The sequence below is a fragment of the Mus musculus genome, chromosome 10 (assembly GCF_000001635.26).
Source record: "Mus musculus strain C57BL/6J chromosome 10, GRCm38.p6 C57BL/6J".
Classification (NCBI taxonomy): domain Eukaryota; kingdom Metazoa; phylum Chordata; class Mammalia; order Rodentia; family Muridae; genus Mus; species Mus musculus.
Window position 1 is genome coordinate 21,627,938 of NC_000076.6, and position 19,166 is coordinate 21,647,103.

Sequence of the window (19,166 nt, forward strand, 5' to 3'; positions counted from 1 at the left end):
TGTTTAAAGATAGGCTGGAGTCCATGACATAAGGAGTCCTATTGAAAAGTAAACCAGCCTGATTAAAGGCAAAAACAAACAAACAAACAAACAAAACCCTTTCTCCTGTTCAGCTATCAAAAGCTCTATGTAGTTGGTCCCCAGTATGATTTAGGTATGTTCTCTGTCCCCCAGAGAGCCATGTGCTGTAATAGAAGCTTGGGCTCCATTGTAATAGTCTGCCTCTTTAAGGGGTAGGCTTAGTGGAAGGTGGTTAGGTCATAGCAGCAGCACCTTTGAAGGGCATTAAGGTAGTTCTTTTGGGGATGAGTTGCACATAATGAGACCATCCCATGTACTTGATCTCTTATGCCCACAGACATTTTCATTTTTTACTTCTCCACAATACTGTGACACAGTTGGGGATGTTACCTACAAATATCGTTGTTCTATTTGGACATTGTGACCCCAAAATTGAGTCAAATCTCTTTTCTTCACATAATTCCTGTGATAAAGTAATCTGTGGTAGCAACACAAAATGAACACCCACTTGCCTCTTAACGTTTCACAAGGTCAACAAGTCAGAGTGCCCGATCGAAGCAAAGTCACAGGTGAAGATTTGTCCCTGTGGCTCACAGTTACCAGCATGAGTCAGAGGAAACCCGAGGGCACCGTATGCATATTCCAGCTTTCTGGAGCCTTCCATTCCCTGTTTGGGTGGGCCATGAGCTTTCTGTGTTGACTCTAATACGGAGAGAAAGAGACTGCCTGTGTTGCTAAGCTGAGGCTGACCTCACAGCTGTTTCCTCATGGGGCTGGCTCGGCCAGGCTCCAGCCTCTGATTGCTTGTTTGCATGGGTCGGTCCAGAATGTCCTTTTTGGCAAGAACATTACTCATGTTTTCCATCCTCTGACATAAATTCTGCCAGTGTAGTGACCATTTTTATAAGTTGGTACTGAACACTCCTCTACATTTTGGTCCAATCCCTCTAGTGTCCAGTACCTTTTATTACAGAACCATTTATATGTTTGTTTGTTTGCTTGCTTGCTTGTTTTTCAGTTTAACAATCCACTTTCTTTCCTGTCTCTTATGTGTACCAAGATCAGAACTGAAGCTAGGTTTTTGCAATGACCTTAAGAAGAAAAGCAAATTTCCTTTTAATAATCTATGCCTTGCAGGAGAGAGAGGGGGAGAGGAGAAGAGGAAGAGGGTTAGGTGTATCCAGCGTTTTTCTCCTTAGAGGAGTTGACAGGCATTAGATACGCTCTTGGCTTGAGGACATCAAACAAGATATGCATTCTCTCCATCTTCCAAGAAACTGTAACCGGATGACTTATGGTCGGTCCATCATCGCCTCCTTCCTTCATCCATTTTGGTTATCTTTTTTTGCAACCCTGTCCATGAGAACATTTCATTTTTCAATCATGTGGTACATAAAGTTAACCACAGTTATCGTCTCTTCGTGAGTAAATGAAAGGCATTTTGAATGCCTGGAGCCAAACAAGTTTGATTTCACAGTGAGGCATCTTAAAAAGCAGAAAGGAAAGATGAGGTCCGGTTACTGCAGAGCTGTGCAGCTCTGCGTTGCAATCCCCAAAACTGCTGAGCATGGACTCTGTGCACCCCTGGCAGGAGACTCAGGTCAGGAGTTCAGAATGTCTTCCCAAGGAATAAATATACTCTAGACATCATCTGAGCATTCAGTTGGGTGACACAGGATGAGCCACAGGGAGCTCAGTCCCTTGTGGTAGACATGGTTAACTGAAGCATTGGCTTTTAGAGAATTCAATTCAATTATAGCGTAGCAGCTTATTTCACTGTTACCCATCCTTTCAAAATGAAAAGTTGACGATAGGAAATGACCTGAGAATGTTTGTGATGAAATGTGAATATAGAAATCAGAATGGCTAGTTTCTTCAGCACTGTAACTAGCCAGGCAGAAGGAACAAGGGATACAGGGAGAGAAATAAGAGGGAAGATGGGCAGGTTTTTTTTTTCCCATCTGTCTATGCTACTTGTTATAATGTTTGCACATTATTTTTTTAAGTACAGTACAGACTTGATGAGTTTTGCTGTTAAGTGGTCTGTTTGTTATAATTATGCTAACACCTGATAAATGGAGAGCCCCCAAGCAGCACCTAGTTTTGCCCTGTACTTTCACTGCAGAGCCTCCAGGGAAGATGGGTATATAAGGCATCCGAGCTTCAGACACTCCAAAGATTTCCAGGACAATCTTGGTGTAACACCAGAAGTACCATACTCAAAGATTCCGAGGAAAACAAACAAAGCAAATCAAAAGAGTCTTTCTTCAATTTTCTTCTAACACATAATGGGTTTTTAAATACAATTTATTTTTGAATAGGTAGGTAATGATTTACTTAAAAGTTTAAAAGATGATGTAATTTCTATATACCCTGTATTCAGCATCCCTGAAATATTAATGTCATACATTAATATAATTATATTTGTTTAGATATGTATGGATTATTACTGGCTAAAGTATACTCTTTATCTATTTCCTTATCTTTACATCAGTGGCCCTTTCTACTTGACAGCTACATCCATGTAGTTATAACATGCTTATTGAGTTGTCATCTCAGGCTGTGTTCATAACTGAGATAGTTTCTTAGACTCCTCTTGTTTTACAACCTTGGATGTCTTTAGGAAATTTGTTAGACAGTTTTGCTTCTTGGACAGTATGCCCAAACATTATTTTTTTTTTCTGCTTAGGCTGAGACTGAATAGGGCCTGGGTCTTTGGAGAAAGACCACAGAGGTCAAGGGTTGTTCTCACTCCTTTCTTTATGGATGCACACAATAAGCATGAATGAATGTCAGATGGTTAGTGTTGACCTTGGCCTCCTGGGGGAGGCACCAGGATGTCTCTTTAAGATGGTTCACCACTTGAGTATCTGCCAAAGGGAAGAGTTTCTTTTTTTAAAAATGTGGCAAAAGTTTATAAGCAGTAAGTCCTTAACCTATGACTAGCAGAATTCATGCTGTTTCCTCTTCTTCTCATATACCCATCTGATACTTATGTGTGCTTATAAATTCATATTATCTCATAGATGAAAGTGCCATAACCCTTCAGAACCACTCAGACACGTTGCCAAGACGTGTGTGGTGAAGATAATCCTGAATCTTTGTGAAGGCGGCTGTGCATAAAAAGTATCCTTCCATTCTACTGACAGCATAGATAAGTCTCACAGAGGTGACAAATCAAAACCGAGCTGTAAGTGATGACAACATGTAGGACATAGGAACCATGGGGCAAGGTCGCACTGGGGAATCCAGTATTTCTAAGCATCCCAGGTCCTATTTGAGTTGTTATTTCTTCCTAGATTAGACCCACTCAGACCACTTAATGAAAACTTGTTGAATGAATAGCTAAAAATTTAATAAAGACCTGAGATCATATCAAAAGTGGCTTCCAGATAAAAACTTTACTCCATAGCTATGCATAATTGTAATTTGTGAACAGAAAATGAATTTGTAAATATGTGCACACACAGTCAACCTGACTGGCAGTCTTTCTTGAGAATATCGCCTATCCATAATCTTTTCCCCCCAAAAGTCTTGAACTTCATTTTTGTGGCAGAGATTGGACAAGCCTGACCTCAGGACCATCTCACAGCTGCGCCCTCCCTTACCCTTGGCCTGAAATATGGAAAAGAGTTGAACCAACTACAGCTTTCCTCTGGAAAGTTGGACTAAGAAATGAGGAGTAAATGACCAAGAAGCAGTTTTACTGCAATTGTCAAATTGCCACAGGCACAGTGAGCCAGAGCCATGTGCAAAAGCTTATGAGCTGTTACAGAGAGGAAAGGCCAGACTGGTCAGGGATAAATATCCTTGAGGGAGACTGCCCTAGAGGCCACACAAGACACATAAAGGAAACCAAGAAGGAAAAAGACCAGGGACTAAACCAGAGACAGACCAAGGACTTTATGACCTTCTGATCCATTTGGGTTTGTGCGACTAGTTTCAGATAATACTTGACTCACTTCCCAAAAGTAGAGTTGGTCTCTATTCCTTAGAGCTCACATAGCTTTATGTAAACCAGCTTCCACAAGTCTCTACCTACTTAGCATCTTGAGCTTTTCAAATCCACTGTCCTTTGCAAAAGAAATATTTTAAGTGTGGTAGGACTCTAAAATTTTTATCTTGCTGTTTTTCACAAGGTCTGTTTAGATGCACAATAGGGAGGGAAGGTGGACCAGCTGGATGCCAGCATGGTATAGTGTAGACAGGCATCTGTCCCAGCTTCACCATGCTACAGCCTTCATAGGAAATAAGAACATCACATTCTATAACTATGCAGAAACGCTATCTGAAAATTAAAAAAAAAAATCCCATAGTGCTAGATGGTGCTGTGTCATCAGCTATCAATGTATTATCCAACTTTGAACCCTGTGAGCTACAATGATGACCAACCTGCCAAGACATGCCTCTCAGTGCCATAGTAGAATGAATACTATGGAGGAACCAGCCACTTTCTGATTAGAATTGAGGCCAACCTCAGAGGAGAGAATTTATGCCTGACACTGAAACCTGGCCAAGATTGTGTGGCTGGGAAGATCAGATGGGAGACCCCATTTCTACTTTACTAAGCAGGGACAGCATCAAATCGCCTCCTAAATACCTGTATTATATCATAGATTAAGGCAGCTCTCAACCCTCATTAGAAAAGCTCTCCCCACCCCACCCCCTTTTTTTGCAGTGAATGGCACTTAAGTAAGAGACAGGTTAATGTAGCCAGTCAGAGTGCTGAGAATGAGTGACTGTGGAAAGATCAGCCCCAAATGGCACATGTGAGATATCACACACACACACACACACACACACACACACACACACACACACACACACACACCGGAGCTCAAGGAACACTGTGGAAGACAGAACAGCAAGAATGCTAGAGCCAGAGGTTGGGAGGACCACGTGAAACAGTGTCACTTAGTCATGAGACAGCTGTCGAACTGAACTCACAGCAGCTGTCACTCTTGTCACACTTGTGTGACTACGTAAGACCTATACAAGTTGGGATAAAATTCTGGCATGGAATTTTAGGGGAGCAGCACATGAGGCCCATCCCTCGTTGAGGAATTACCAACAGTTGAAAGAATTAGAATAGGGAGAGTCAGTTTTCTTCACTGATGTGGCCTCTGGTAGGTTGCCCATGCTCCAGTGGACAGCCCTATATCCATGTGCATGAAGGAAGCACTGGGTGGACTCACTAGGGTATAAAGAGAAGACCTGGAGTTGAGAGATGGACAGGATAGGGGCTCTAGGAGGAGCTGGGGGGAGGGTGTCATCAGGGGAGAAAGTCAATACATGCTCAAGGTAGAATGTTCTGCATAGCAACAGAGTAATAAAACATTAAAGTTGTTAGCTATTCAGACCATCAGCCGAAAAACATAAATATTTCAGTAATTATGCTTCCCTTGAATACAGTCTCTACTTCTCTTGCATAGTAATTTGACCCTTTTCAAGTACATTTATTGGAGCTTTCTTGAATTTAACTTTCTAATTTGAGAAATGATTTTAAATAAACCTATTTTTTTAATTAATTATATAGAATCTTCAATGAATTCTCTAAATAGCCATTCTTTTATTTCATAGCATCTTTTTATTTTATGATTAGAAATAGTACAGTTCTACACAGTAAATTAACAATGAATAAGTAGTCATGACAGTATAAAAATCTCAACTTGTTGGCACCTGGCAGGATTCTGTTTATTGTCAACACAATAGCTATGTAGTTAGATATAGGTGGTTCATTTCAGTGATCACTCACAGACATACTATGTTTCAGGGTATACTTTTTTTTAAAATTGAAAATTTCCAGTGTACCAAAAAATTCTGCTCCAGTCAGAGAAAATAGCAGCCAACCTCCCCAGGGCACTTCCCCAGATATGTCGCACTATTTGCTTTTGCAAAGTATAATAAATGTTGATTAAGTTTCTGAGTTTTCTGATGTTTATTCTGCTATAAATAAAGTTTTCAGTTTATTCTGGGTAAATGAAAACCTCAACTGTACCAGGAATGACCTGCTGACTAATTAAAAGGCATTCTGATATTATAAACAAACTTATTAAAGCATAAGAAACTTAGAGTCTTAAAGTAAAAACAAGACGTGTAAAAAGATTTCTGTTTTTGCTTGATAATTTTTAAATCGCATTATTATTTGTGTGTGTGTGAGAGAGAGAGAGACAGAGAGAGAGGGAGGGAGAGAGAGAGAGTGAGAGAGAGAGGGAGAGAGAGAGAGATAGAGAGAGAGAGAGAGAGCGCACGCTTACATACCATGGCACACACACGAAGGTCAGACTAACTTTTAGGAGTGATGTCCAACCCTGCCCATCAGTCCTCCATGGAAAGCCATCTCCTCTCCATGGTATTTTATTTTGTATTTTTAAAAGACATGCTCCCTATATAATCCAGGTTGGCTTCATGATCCTTCCATCTGAGTCTTCCAAATGTTAGAATAGACATGAATTATCCCACCCCAGAAAGCAGGGGGGTGGGTTGTTTGTTTGTTTTAATAATTGAAAAAAATTTGGCTTTGTTTGCTTATTGATTTGTCTGACTCCAAGATTTTATTAGGTCATATTTTGCTTAGAAAGGATAATACTGAACTGGAATTTAATTGATATAATAATTTCTATAATATGGTCAAACAGACTCAGAATTGTTCTTGAGATCAACGACATGCCAGAGAACACTGGCTAAATTTGATCAACAGAGAAATACATTTTCAGGCCTAGCATGGTGGTGCATGTGTATAATCTTAGAATTTGAAAGGTGAAAACAGGAAGTTTGAAGCCATTCCGGACCTCAGGGAGACTTTGTCTCATAAATTCACACACACACACACACACACACACACACACACACACACACCCTACATGTACTCACATACAGGGGAAGTAAAAGGATTTGTATTGCATTTTGCTTTCTGAATAAAACCTGATCCAAGACAAGACTAAGATATAACACGGAGTGAGAAAAGAGCAGAAGCCACAGATTAGAGTCAATGTTTCATGTTGGAAAGTGAGATCTCACTAACATTTGGGACCAATTTAACATTTTAACTATGGAAATCTCAGCCCACTGCTCTCCCTAGGACAGCGGAGTATTACATGTTTTCCTAGGATGACCTGTGTGGCCCACACTGCTGGGTGGAGCTCTCCCTGGACGCTGAGCACAAGAGCACAGGATCAGACAAGGGGGACAGGTCTGGGTGTGAGCATTCATCCAACATCAGAACTGATGGCCATGATGGGTTTGAAGCTCTCCCTATGTATTTAATGGTTCCTGGTTGAGTGACCATGAAAACAAGCTGAGTTCTACTCCTATGCTCCAGGAACAGGACCCACTAACAGCCTTAACAACGTTGATCCAGAGAATGCCTCTCTCTGCTCTTGCATTTAAACATAAAATCATAAAATACTGCATTCACTGGGTGAACTAAGAATTGATTAGGGCTGCACCACTTGTTGGGCACTGAAGCTCAAAGTGAATAGATTCAAACCCTGGAGTTCCACTCGTACAATATGTAATCATATTACCAGATTAGAATTGCTCTCAGCTGCTCTATACACTTAACCTCTTTGATTTCCTAAGCATCATAATTTCTGAAATTATGCTTATTTCACCCATACTGTCTCCCTGAAAGCTGCTAGTGGGTTCATAGCGAGTGTTCTTTCTCTCTTTCTTGGAAGTCGCCTGCTATGAGATGTTAGCCCACAGAGATGATTCAGCGAACACTGGCCCTCAGAAGCAGCGGTTGAGAGAATCTGAGAATAACTACTTTCCTCCTTCCTTTCTCCTTCGTTCACTCTCTTCCTCGCTGTTCCTGTGCCTTTCCTTCTTCCTTCCTCAAATCAAGAGGTGATTTCCCCCTCCTCCTGCTTTTGTAAAACGCATTGTCAATGGCTCTTGAATTAAGAACTGCTTTTCTATTTTCAACACTTAATTCTTCTAGCCTTCCTTCTGATCACACCGAGTCTTCGGGAACTTTATTTTTCACACAGACATTGTACATTCCCTTCTGCTGGTATGCCTTAGAGTCTCCGTCAGAGCACATTCAAGCTATAGAAGGGAGTCATGAACACTAACCCAGAACTCCAGACCCAGCCTACAGCACAAAGCTACTTGTTAGTGACCTGGTTCTTGTGTCTCTCCTGTTCCGGCTCTGCTAACTCTCCCTGCTGTATAACAACAGATGCTCCCAGGTCTCTAGCTTCCTGCATCTGCCACAGAAGCACATGTGCTCCCCAGAGACATGCTTTGTACCTCCCTCCAGTAGGCTCCAGGCTTCCCTTAAGGCGCATTCTTTGGTTTGAGAAGTGGGAGCCAGAAATCCCCAAAGATACTTGATAGTTTAGAGAATAAACCACTTCACTAAGACCAAAAACATTGCCAAGTTCATGACATCCCATAATCAAAGTCTATTACTGAGACAAGCATGTCTTATTTTTAAATGCTTCACTTAAGAATTTCTTTTAGAATAAGAATGAATTGAAAATACTGACAATGAAAAGGACAGACTGACTGAGGGCAGTCTCCGAGGCCAGGCTTTAATCTCTCATTACCACTTATCAGCCATGTGGCCTGCTCAAGTCACCAGCCCATCATACTACACACTTCATAGGAGTATCTACCAACTAACTAGTAAACACAGTACCCAACACATACTATAAAATCAGTGACCTTGACATTTATGTATGTAAATGAAGTTGAGATTGACTTATTAAGGAGTAACATTCAGGCAGGGCCAGCTTCTGATGGTAGAATGCAGGTCCTACCCAGAAGAGAGAAGTACAGAGCTGGCCTGTAACTTTCTTTCTCTCCCTCCACCAAACTGTGACAACAGTTCACAGCTTGTTACTACTCCTAACTCTCTGTCCCCAGAGATAAGCCACGAGGTCCTTGGAAAGAGTCCATCCATCATGACATCATTTTGCATAATTACTCTTTAGACACTCACTGTGAGGCGGAAGTGTGCAGGGCCAGACCATCAGGAAACAGCTGAGCAGGCTCTGTCTCTCTGGCGCTGGTCTGTCTCCGCATCTTATTGTTTCAGGGTATGCATCGATTTTCGGTTGCTGTCTGTTCCTGCATACAGACTGGGAAACTTTAACCTTTCAGAAAGATGATGATGAAGGTGGTTGCTGATGATGACCTCAGAGACCACCTCTCAGTGGAACCACTACCGCCCCATCCCCTCGGTCTTATGATTTCCTAGTGATAAGCTCTGTGTGAATATTTTTCATTGTGTGAATAACCTGGTAACCAAGCTCATGTTTATTCTGTTCACAACAAGCCTAGTTTTCAGCTGAGTCTGTTCTCATTGGAGCCTGTGATGCTGATTCGGGATGTAAAAGGCCTCCTTGGTTGCAGGAACATGTAACAGACATAAGTTTCATAAACAAAAGCAGCTGTGGGGATTGTATATGGGAAAGAACAAAGCACCCAGGGATGTTTACGCCAGGGAGCTCTGAAGAGAAGGGAACTGTGGACATCTGGAGTTCCAAGAGTCTTCTGTGCACAAGAGTGGGATTCCTGTCTTAACAGGTCATGGAGGTAAGGTTTTGGCCACTGGCTGGTTACCTACCTGAGACCTGGGCACTGTTAGGCCACAGAGCCTTCTCTGGAGGCCCCTGGAACTCTTGCTCCTTTTCCAGCGGGCCCATGTTGTAGAGGCATGATTTCCACATGATTTCCACAGGTGCAGGACAGCCCATCCACTAGGCAGGACCTTCATTCTACCTTCAGAAGCTGGCCCTGCCTGGATGCAGTTGCAGGACTGCCCATCCATTGAAAGTATACAGTCCCTCTACAAATGATCTGCACTTACTGGCATCATCAATCATATGATTTAATTCAGAACTTTGGCTACTAGGCTTCTATTGCCCAAAGTTAAGGTATACTGGGACAGTGAGAGAGAAGGAGCTGCTGAAAACAGTGTCTCCTCTTAGGACTTAGAGAATGAAGAGAGACTGTTTCAAGAAAGGGTTGGGGGCTCAATAGGTAGCACTGAGGGCCTGTGGCAGATCTTCTCTTTAAATCCTAGTTCATTATTTAGTATGGGAAACTCTTCTATCTGCTTCCATTCTTAGATTGATCCTGAGAAAAATGAGGAGGAGTTTGTGTGGCTGATGATGGCTGCTTCTAAAGGACCTGTAATTTTCTATGGCTGACAAGGCTGGTCCTTAACTCATTGCATTAGGTTAGACCAGGCGCTTTACTAGATTAAAGCTTCCCCTTACATTTCAACCAATGTGAACAATATCACTTCACACATCAAAATGTACTTAATGAGTATAGCCAATAAAAATTAATTTTAAGAGTATATATTACATAGAGTATGATTTATAACTACACAGAGTGCTGTGATTAATGACATCAAATTATATATTTCCACATTTGAAATCATTGCAAACCTATTCATGATTGGTTAAATAGAGAAACATTCTAATTTATTTTCCCCAGGAATTATTTTTAAGTCTTCTAATTTTAATATTTATATTCTTTTTTAAAATTATTCTCTCATGTTTTACAAGCTGACTATAGTTCCCCCCTCTCCTTTCCCCCATCTCTCCTCTCCCCCAGATCCACTCCTCCTCTACTTCCCTTCAGAAAAGGGCAGACCTCTCAAGGATATCAACTAAACATGGCATTTCAAGTTTCAGTAAGACTAAGCACATCTCTAAGGGAATAGAACCAGTCATTAAAAGTCTCCCAACCAAAGCAAGCCCAGGAGCAGATGGCTTTAGCAAAGGATTCTACAAGACTCTCAAAGAAGAGCTAATAACAATACTCCTCAAATTATTCCATCAAATAGAAACATAAGAATCATTGGCAAATTCATTTTATGAGGCCCTAGTCACCCTTATGCCCAAACCACACGAACATTTAACAAAGAGAATTACAAACCATTTCCAGTGCAAGCCAATAGCCAACATCAAATTGAATGGAGAGAAACTCAAAGCAATTCCATTAAAGTTATGGACAAGACAAATCTGTCTACTCTCTCCATATCTATTCAATATAGTACTTGAAGTTCTAACTAGAACAATAAGATAACTAAAGGAAATCAAGTGGATACAAACTGGAAAGGAAGAGGTCAAAGTATCAGTATTTGTAGATGATATGACAGTATAGATAAGTGACCCCCAAAACTCTACCAGAAAATTCCTTTAGCTGATAAACACCTTCAGCAAAGTGACTGGATACAAGATTAACAACAACAACACAATCACTAGCCCTTCTCTATACAAATAACAAACAGACTGAGAAAGAAATCATGGAAATGACACTCTACACAGTAGCCACAAATAATATAAAATATCTTGGGGTAAATCTAGCCAAGCAAGTGAAAGGCCTGTATGATAATAACTTCAAGTCCTTGGAGAGAGAAATTGAAGAAGATATCAGAAGATAGAAAGATCTCCCTCGCTTGTGGATCGGTGGGATTAACATAGTAAAAATGGCCATTTTACCAAAAGCAATCTACAGATTAAACACAATCCTCACCAAAATCACAGCACAATTCTTTACAGATCTGGAAAGAACAATGCTCAACTTCAAAAGGGAGGGGGGGAGATGGGGACCCAGGATAGCTAAAACAATCCTGTACAATGAAAGAACCTCTGGAGGAATCACCATCCCTAATTTCAAGCTGTACTCCATACAGAGCCATAGTAGTAAAAATTGCATGGTATTGGCATAAAAACCGACAGGTTGATCAATGGAATCAACTCAAAGACCCAGACACAAGTCCACACACCTACAGACATCTGTTTATATATATATATATATAAAGAAACTAGAAATCACCAATGGAATAATATCTATATTCTTTGAGAATTTGTATGACATGGTTTAGTCACATTCACCGCCCTCCCCTAACTCCTCCCAGATCCACTCTCCCTTGGGTATCGGTCCAGGTTTGTTTCCTTTTTACTTCATCAAGACCAATCTGTGCCCAAATGTTCATGTGTGTATGATCTGCCAGTGCAGTGTGGTCAACTTACCAGGGGCTGAACTCTTGGAGAAAACTGATTCTCTGTGTCCCAGTAGCTAACGGTTGCCAATGACTCCCTAGCTGCTGGTGGGATTGCATGCCAAAGTCCCACATCCTTTGTGGGGTGTGGTCTGACTTGGCCTTACTCAGGCTTTCTGCATACTTGTGACAACCTCTGTGAGTGTATGTGGTCAGCCGCCATACTGTGATTAAAAGACACTGTTTCTTGCCTCAAGCTTACTCTCTGCCAAAATGATCCCTGGGCCTCAGGGAGGACAGGTGTGTGCTGTGCAGCCATGTTCCATACTAGACTGAGCGCTCTGCACTCTCTTCCTCTTTGCACCGTGGCAAGTTGTGGGTCTCTATGTCAACTATCATCTATCGCAAACAGAAGCCTCTCAGGTGAGGGCTGAGAGTGGGTTGATCTGAAAAAGGGGTTACTGGGTAGCATAAGAAATGCAGGTGTGGGCCTTGTGTTCCTCAGGCAGATAGTGGAGACAAGAATTTGTTTTAGTTAGCTTTGGAAATCAAAGCATTTATCATGAATTAGAACTCATTTATCTAAAAATCTTACTTTTAATTATTTTATTGGGCACCAGCACCTTTAGCATAACTTTATGGCAAGGGAGCTAAAGTAAAACTCACACCAGCAGTTTGTCATACTAGCTCTTTGCTTCAGAAAGTCTGTTAGCAGGAGAAGAGTGGCTTGCTGTGATGCGACTGTTATCTAATTCAGATCTGAATTAGATCCTCATTGGCCACCACTGTTAACTGTGTGACCCACATTCGCTTCCACTTGTCAAGGCAAATGTCATCATTCCTAAAAGTTCCAGGCTCTACTTAAAACCAACCAAACAAACAAAAAGTTTTCTCTTCTTGGTAAGTCTAGCTAACTCCTTTGTCTCCGTCATGATCAGAATGCAGATCACTCAGAATCCTCCAACCCTCCCACCTTCTGTATGCCGAGGGCCTCTGCAGTTCCCTTGAGATAACTCAGCTTGACCAGAGTCCAGCTCAGCAGTCTCTTTTCTACTCCCTTCTCAGACCCACCCCACCCACAACTGTCCAATACACACACACACACACACACACATACACACACACATCTTTATCACATACAGCCAACCCCTTATATCAAACAAACAAGCAGGGTGGAATTTATTATCTTTTATTTTTATTTTATTCTAACAAAATTAATTTTATTTCCATTGCCATTTGGTAACCCCCACTGGAATAAGATCGTTTTTCTTCATATTGGCAGCCATTGCTTAACATTCACAAGTAAAATATATTCCACAAAAAATATTTATATATCTTCTGTGACTTGTAGGTTTTTCTTCCATTTTTAGCAATTTTTAAAAGACTAGTACACTTGAAAATACTAGAAATACATTCATACTATGCTATTAAGTGATAATTTTGGAAAGGTATGCCATCAGAACACACAAAAAGAACTACATTTTTATCAGTAATATTATTGTGACATTCATGTAAGAGCTCTGCATTCTCCGCATCTTTTTATAGTAAGAAATGTGGAGCTGGGCAGTGGTAGCACACACCTGTGATCCCAGTGCTCAGGAGGCAGAGGCAGGACAATGTCTGGGAGTTTTTGAGACCACCCTGCTCTACAGATCAAGTTCCAGGAGAGCCAAGGCTGTACAGAGAAACCCTGCCTTGGAAAACAAAAAACAAAACCAGAAGAAATGTATTACTCCTGTTAAAAGCAAACAAATAAGCATGCAGGCCTGAGTCCCACCCCAGAACACCTATTAGAAACCACAGCAGTGGGGCCTGGAGAGATGGCTCAGCGGTTAAGAACACTGACTGCTCTTCCAGAAGTCCTGAGTTCAATTCCCAGCAACCACATGGTGGCTCACAACCATCTGTAATGGGGATCTGATGCCCTCTTCTGGTGTGTCTGAAGAAGCGACAGTGTACTCATATAAATAAAACAAAATAACTAAATCTTAAAGAGTGGTGCATGCTTATATATGCTTATATTTCCAGTGCTGGTGAGATAGGGTTGAGTTGATCTTGGGGCCCCCATGACTCCCATGAGCCTTGGTAAACTGCAGTCTAGTGAGTCCCCAGTCTTAATAAGCAATGCAGATAGCTTCTGGGAAATGATACCTAAGTTTGAGCTCCTGCATATACATGTGTACCCACACAGAATGAACACACACACAAACACACACTCACCAAACAAATAAACAAACATTTAAAATCCAGTATGTATTGCTTCACTCACATGAGTGACAGTCATAAGCAATCTTACCTCATTTGCATGATCCATCACTCTCTAAAGTAACAGAGCAAGATGTAGGCTGAAACTACTACAAATGTGTTATTAGACGCGTTCTCACGACCGGCCAGGAAGAACACCACAGACCAGAATCTTCTGCGGCAAAGCTTTATTTCTTACATCTTCAGGAGCAAGAGTGCAAGAAGCAAGAGCGCAAGAAGCAAGAGAGAGCGAAAAGCAAGAGAGAGAGAAGCAAGAGAGAGAGAAAACGAAACCCCGTCCCTCTTAAGGAGCATTCTCCTTCGCCTCGGACGTGTCACTCCCTGATTGGCTGCAGCCCATCGGCCGAGTTGACGTCACGGGGAAGGCAGAGCACAAGTAGTCATAAGATACCCTTGGCACATGCGCAGATTATTTGTTTACCACTTAGAACACAGCTGTCAGCGCCATCTTGTAACGGCGAATGTGGGCGCGGCTCCCAACATCTCCCCCTATCCTTTTAATAAGAGCAAATAGGCCACCCATATTAATGAGAGTGGAGATAGAGGTCAAATCCCCAGTGTGTAGGTAAAGGAGCCATGTACAGGATTAGCTCTTAGGCTCACAGGCTTTTACCCAGAGCAACCCTGACCTGCTCCCGTGTCGTTTTGCCTGGGGGAAGGGAACTAGGACACTGAACCTTCATGAAAGATGACATGTCTCCCTAGAATAGGCTCATATATGCCGCAGAGCCTTTCCATTGCAGTGCTTAGCCTTGCAACTCTCTCGGGCTGCTGAAGCACACTCACTCTATCCCGTGCAATGAGACTAGCCTCGTGGGATATAAGAGCTGAGTGGCCAGCGACCTATTGCCTAAGCATAGATAACCATATATCAGGGGGAGCTCCATGTTCTAGTCCTGCAAGCGCCTGGGCAATAACCACCTTGTCTCTCCTAGTTTGGGCCTTAAGCTTACAGACCAATCAAAGAAGCAACACTAATCCACAGCAAAGTGTATCTCCAAATAATATTAATCCCACCCATTTTTTAAAGAAAGAAAATGCTGAGGAGATCCAATTGGGTAATCCTTTGGTCAGCGACAGGTCCAAGCGCGTGGAGTTGACCTGAAGTCTCAATTCCCGAAGGATCTGTTCAAATTCAGCCATCCAATTCTGTAACATATACTGAAAAAGACTTTTTGACAAATTAGCTGCCCTAGTAAATTTAACATACTGAATGGAAATAACACACAATTCCGGAAACTTTTGTTCACATCCCAGCTGAGTTATTTGTCATAATACATCTAGTTGTATCTGGACAAGATCTATGAGTTGATTAACCAGCATGAGACCTCTCTGTATCTTGACATTAGCTGAGGCCTGTTCATCTATGACTGTAGTCACTGAGGCTGACAAAGTGTTAATGGTGTCAGTCATCTGGACCTGTCCAGACAGAGCCAAGGCTGTCTGAATCAAGGCCAAACCCAGTTCCCAGTTAGTGGTAAAAAAGCAGGAGAATACTTGAGCATTATACATCACCGTCATTGGGAGTGGAAATGTCGACATTATCCCCCAACGCTGCTCTCTCTTTATTATTGACGCCCTGGACATCACCAAGACGAGGGACATTAGTATTCCCTTGGTCAGTCTGGATTTTTCGGGTGAGTCTTTCTGGTAACCAAAATGGGTTGTCTTCATTCTGTGGGAAAACACAGATAGCTCCCCTGGATCTTATCAAAATAGGATCCGGGCCATACCATTTATTATCAAGGACATTTTTCCATTTAACCATCTCATTGGGCCTATCTGGCTCTGAACAATGACGTTCAGCCGCAGTATGGCCATGAGCATCAATATTTAAAAAATTGAGTGTAAAGAGTGCCATAGACACCGACACTCTTGGTGCTCGGGGTACAGTCTCCTCAAAAGTTCCCCTCTTCTGTTTTATAAGATAGGCTTTGAGGGTGCGATGCGCACACTCAACAATACCCTGTCCTTGAGGGTTGTATGGAAGTCCAGTCAGGTGGGTTACGTCCATCTGACGGCAGAACTGTTGGAATTTTTGAGACGTATAAGCTGGTCCATTATCAGTCTTAAGGAGTCTGGGTTTCCCCCAAGCACTCCATGCCTCAAGACAATGTTGAATCACATGTGAGGCTTTTTCTCCGGTTAACGGAGAAGCAAACATGATGCCAGAACATGTGTCAATGGACACATGGAGATATTGAAGTTTTCCAAAGGAAGAAACATGTGTAACATCCATTTGCCAGACCTGTAGAGGTCGAATACCGCGTGGGTTAATTCCCACATGAGGAACTGGCAAGAACTCACAGCAGCTTTGACATTGAGTAACAATGTCACGGGCTTCTTTTCTTGTCAAGGAGAAACGACTGCGTAATGTTTCAGCCGTCACATGAAAATTGTTATGAAAATTTCTTGCAGCCTCTACCGGGGATGATAGGGCAGCAGCCACCACTTTAGTGGCCTTATCTGCCAAATCATTTCCCAGAGCCATGGGGCCAGGTAGGCCTGAATGGGCTCTAACATGAGTAATATAAACAGGAGATCTTCTAGATAACAAAACTAATTGTATCTGCTGAAAAATATTGGCAACTCTACTGGAAGGCTTAATCACTCCAGCCACTTCTAAAAGATTTACTGCATTAACCACATAATAGGAATCTGACACAATATTAAGGGGTTCTAAAAAGGTTTTTAAAACTTCTAAGACCACTAAACATTCTACCACTTGAGGTGAATTTTCATTATATTGTTTGGATACCACTTTACCATTAGCCACATAGGCACCTATGCCAGTTTTTGATCCATCAGTATATACCACAATCCCATTTTTAAGTGGGTTTCTTACTGTTATTTGTGGAAACACAACAGATTGATTTTGGGCAAACTGTAAGATTGGATGTTTTGGATAATGGTTATCTATTTTTCCTGAAAAGGAGGTAACTAAAACTGCCCAATCATTAGATGTTGCTGCCAAGGTTTGAACCTGTGCAGCGGTATAAGGTACAATTAAAAGATATGGACTTTGCCCAAAGTGGGTGATTGCTGCTTTTAGACCTTTAAGGGCAAGCTGTGCAATTGCATCAGGATACCAATCTATTATTTTAGCTGGGGATACGTTTGGATGGATCCACAACAATGGCCCATTCTGCCACAAAACTGCAGTTGGCAATTGTGCTGTCTTAAAGACACACAAACTGAAAGGTTGCGAATCCTCAATACGTTGTAATTGTGCATTCTGTAAGGCCTTTTCCACTTTTTGTAAGGCCTGGTTAGCAGCTAGAGTAAGAGTCCTAGGGGAGGAGATATGAGGATCTCCTTCTAAAATACTAAACAAAGGCCTTAACTCAGCGGAAGGAATCTTTAAAAAAGGTCTGAGCCAATTAATATCTCCCAACAGCTTTTGAAAATCATTTAAGGTATGGAGGTGATCTCTTCTTATCTCTACCTTTTGGGGCACAATCTTATCTGGGGACACCACAGAGCCCAAGAATTGTCCTGTATCAGAAATTTGGACCTTTTCTGTGGCTATCTGTAAACCCCACTGACTTAAAGTTTTAAGTAGAAAAGGATATGCCTTTTGTAGCATGGTAAGGTCTTTATGGCACAGGAGGATGTCATCCATGTAAAGGAGCAAAATTAAAGAGGGGAATTGTTCCCTCACTGGCAAAAGAGCTTCTTGCACATAAAGTTGACACATAGTAGGACTATTGGACATTCCCTGTGGTAAGACCTTCCATTGATACCTCTTATCAGGTTCCATGTGATTAATAGAGGGGATGGTAAAGGCAAATCTGGGCCTATCTCTTGGACACAAAGGTATAGAAAAGAAACAATCTTTAATATCTATAATAATTAAATTCCAGCCACGTGGTAAGGCGGAAAGTACAGGGAGACCCCTCTGTACTGGGCCAAATAAGTTCATTTGCTCATTAATGGCTCTGAGGTCATGGAGCAGTCTCCACTTTCCTGACTTTTTCTTAATTACAAAAATTGGAGTATTCCAAGGTGAGGTAGATGGCTCAATATGGCCTAGTTTTAATTGTTCCTCTACCAGTTGAATCACAGCTTCTAGTTTTTCAGAGGATAGGTGCCATTGAGGAACCCACACTGGGTCCCCTGTTTTCCATGGTATGGGTCGTGCTGCCCCAATGGCCGCTAAGGAAAACCCAGACCCTGTCTGTCTTGGTTTCCATTAGGTGAGATGGGCTCTATCCTTCCCTGTTCTTGATGTCCTAACCCTTTTCCTTCTTTATAACCCATCTTTGCCATGATATTTTTTGCTTTAGCTGAATACCCTCCTGATGGGGTGTTTTCATTGGACAAAATAAGGCCCAAATGCTGCATAATATCCCTTCCCCAGAGGTTAACCGGGAGTGGGAGCACATAAGGTATGAATTTCCCTTGCTGCCCTTCAGAGGATTCCCACGTCAAGGCAATGGAGCTTATAGTGGGACATGATTGATAACCTAGGCCCTGTAATGAATGAGATGACTCTGTGGTGGGCCATGCTTTGGGCCACCAATGTGTAGAGATTATACTTTTATCTGCTCCGGTATCAAGGATGCCTTCAAACTCTTTTCCGTTGATCTTAAGGCGGAGCTTAGGTCTATCATTTAAAGATACAACCAAATAGGCAGAATCATTTCCTGAGGAGCCCATTTTCTTTATCTCAGGTCCTGCAGATTTTTCCCTGGTATTATCAGGGAGGAGCAGCAGCTGAGCTATCCTATCTCCTTTACTAATAGAAAAAACGCCTTTAGGGCTTGAGCACAGGATCTGTATTTCAGGGGAATGTTGACAATCCATAACTCCAGGGTGGACTACTAAGCCCTGCAAGGTGAGTGAACCCCGGCCGAGAATAAGGCCCATGGTTCCCGGGGGCAAGGATGGTATAGGCTCCACCGGCACCGGCTGA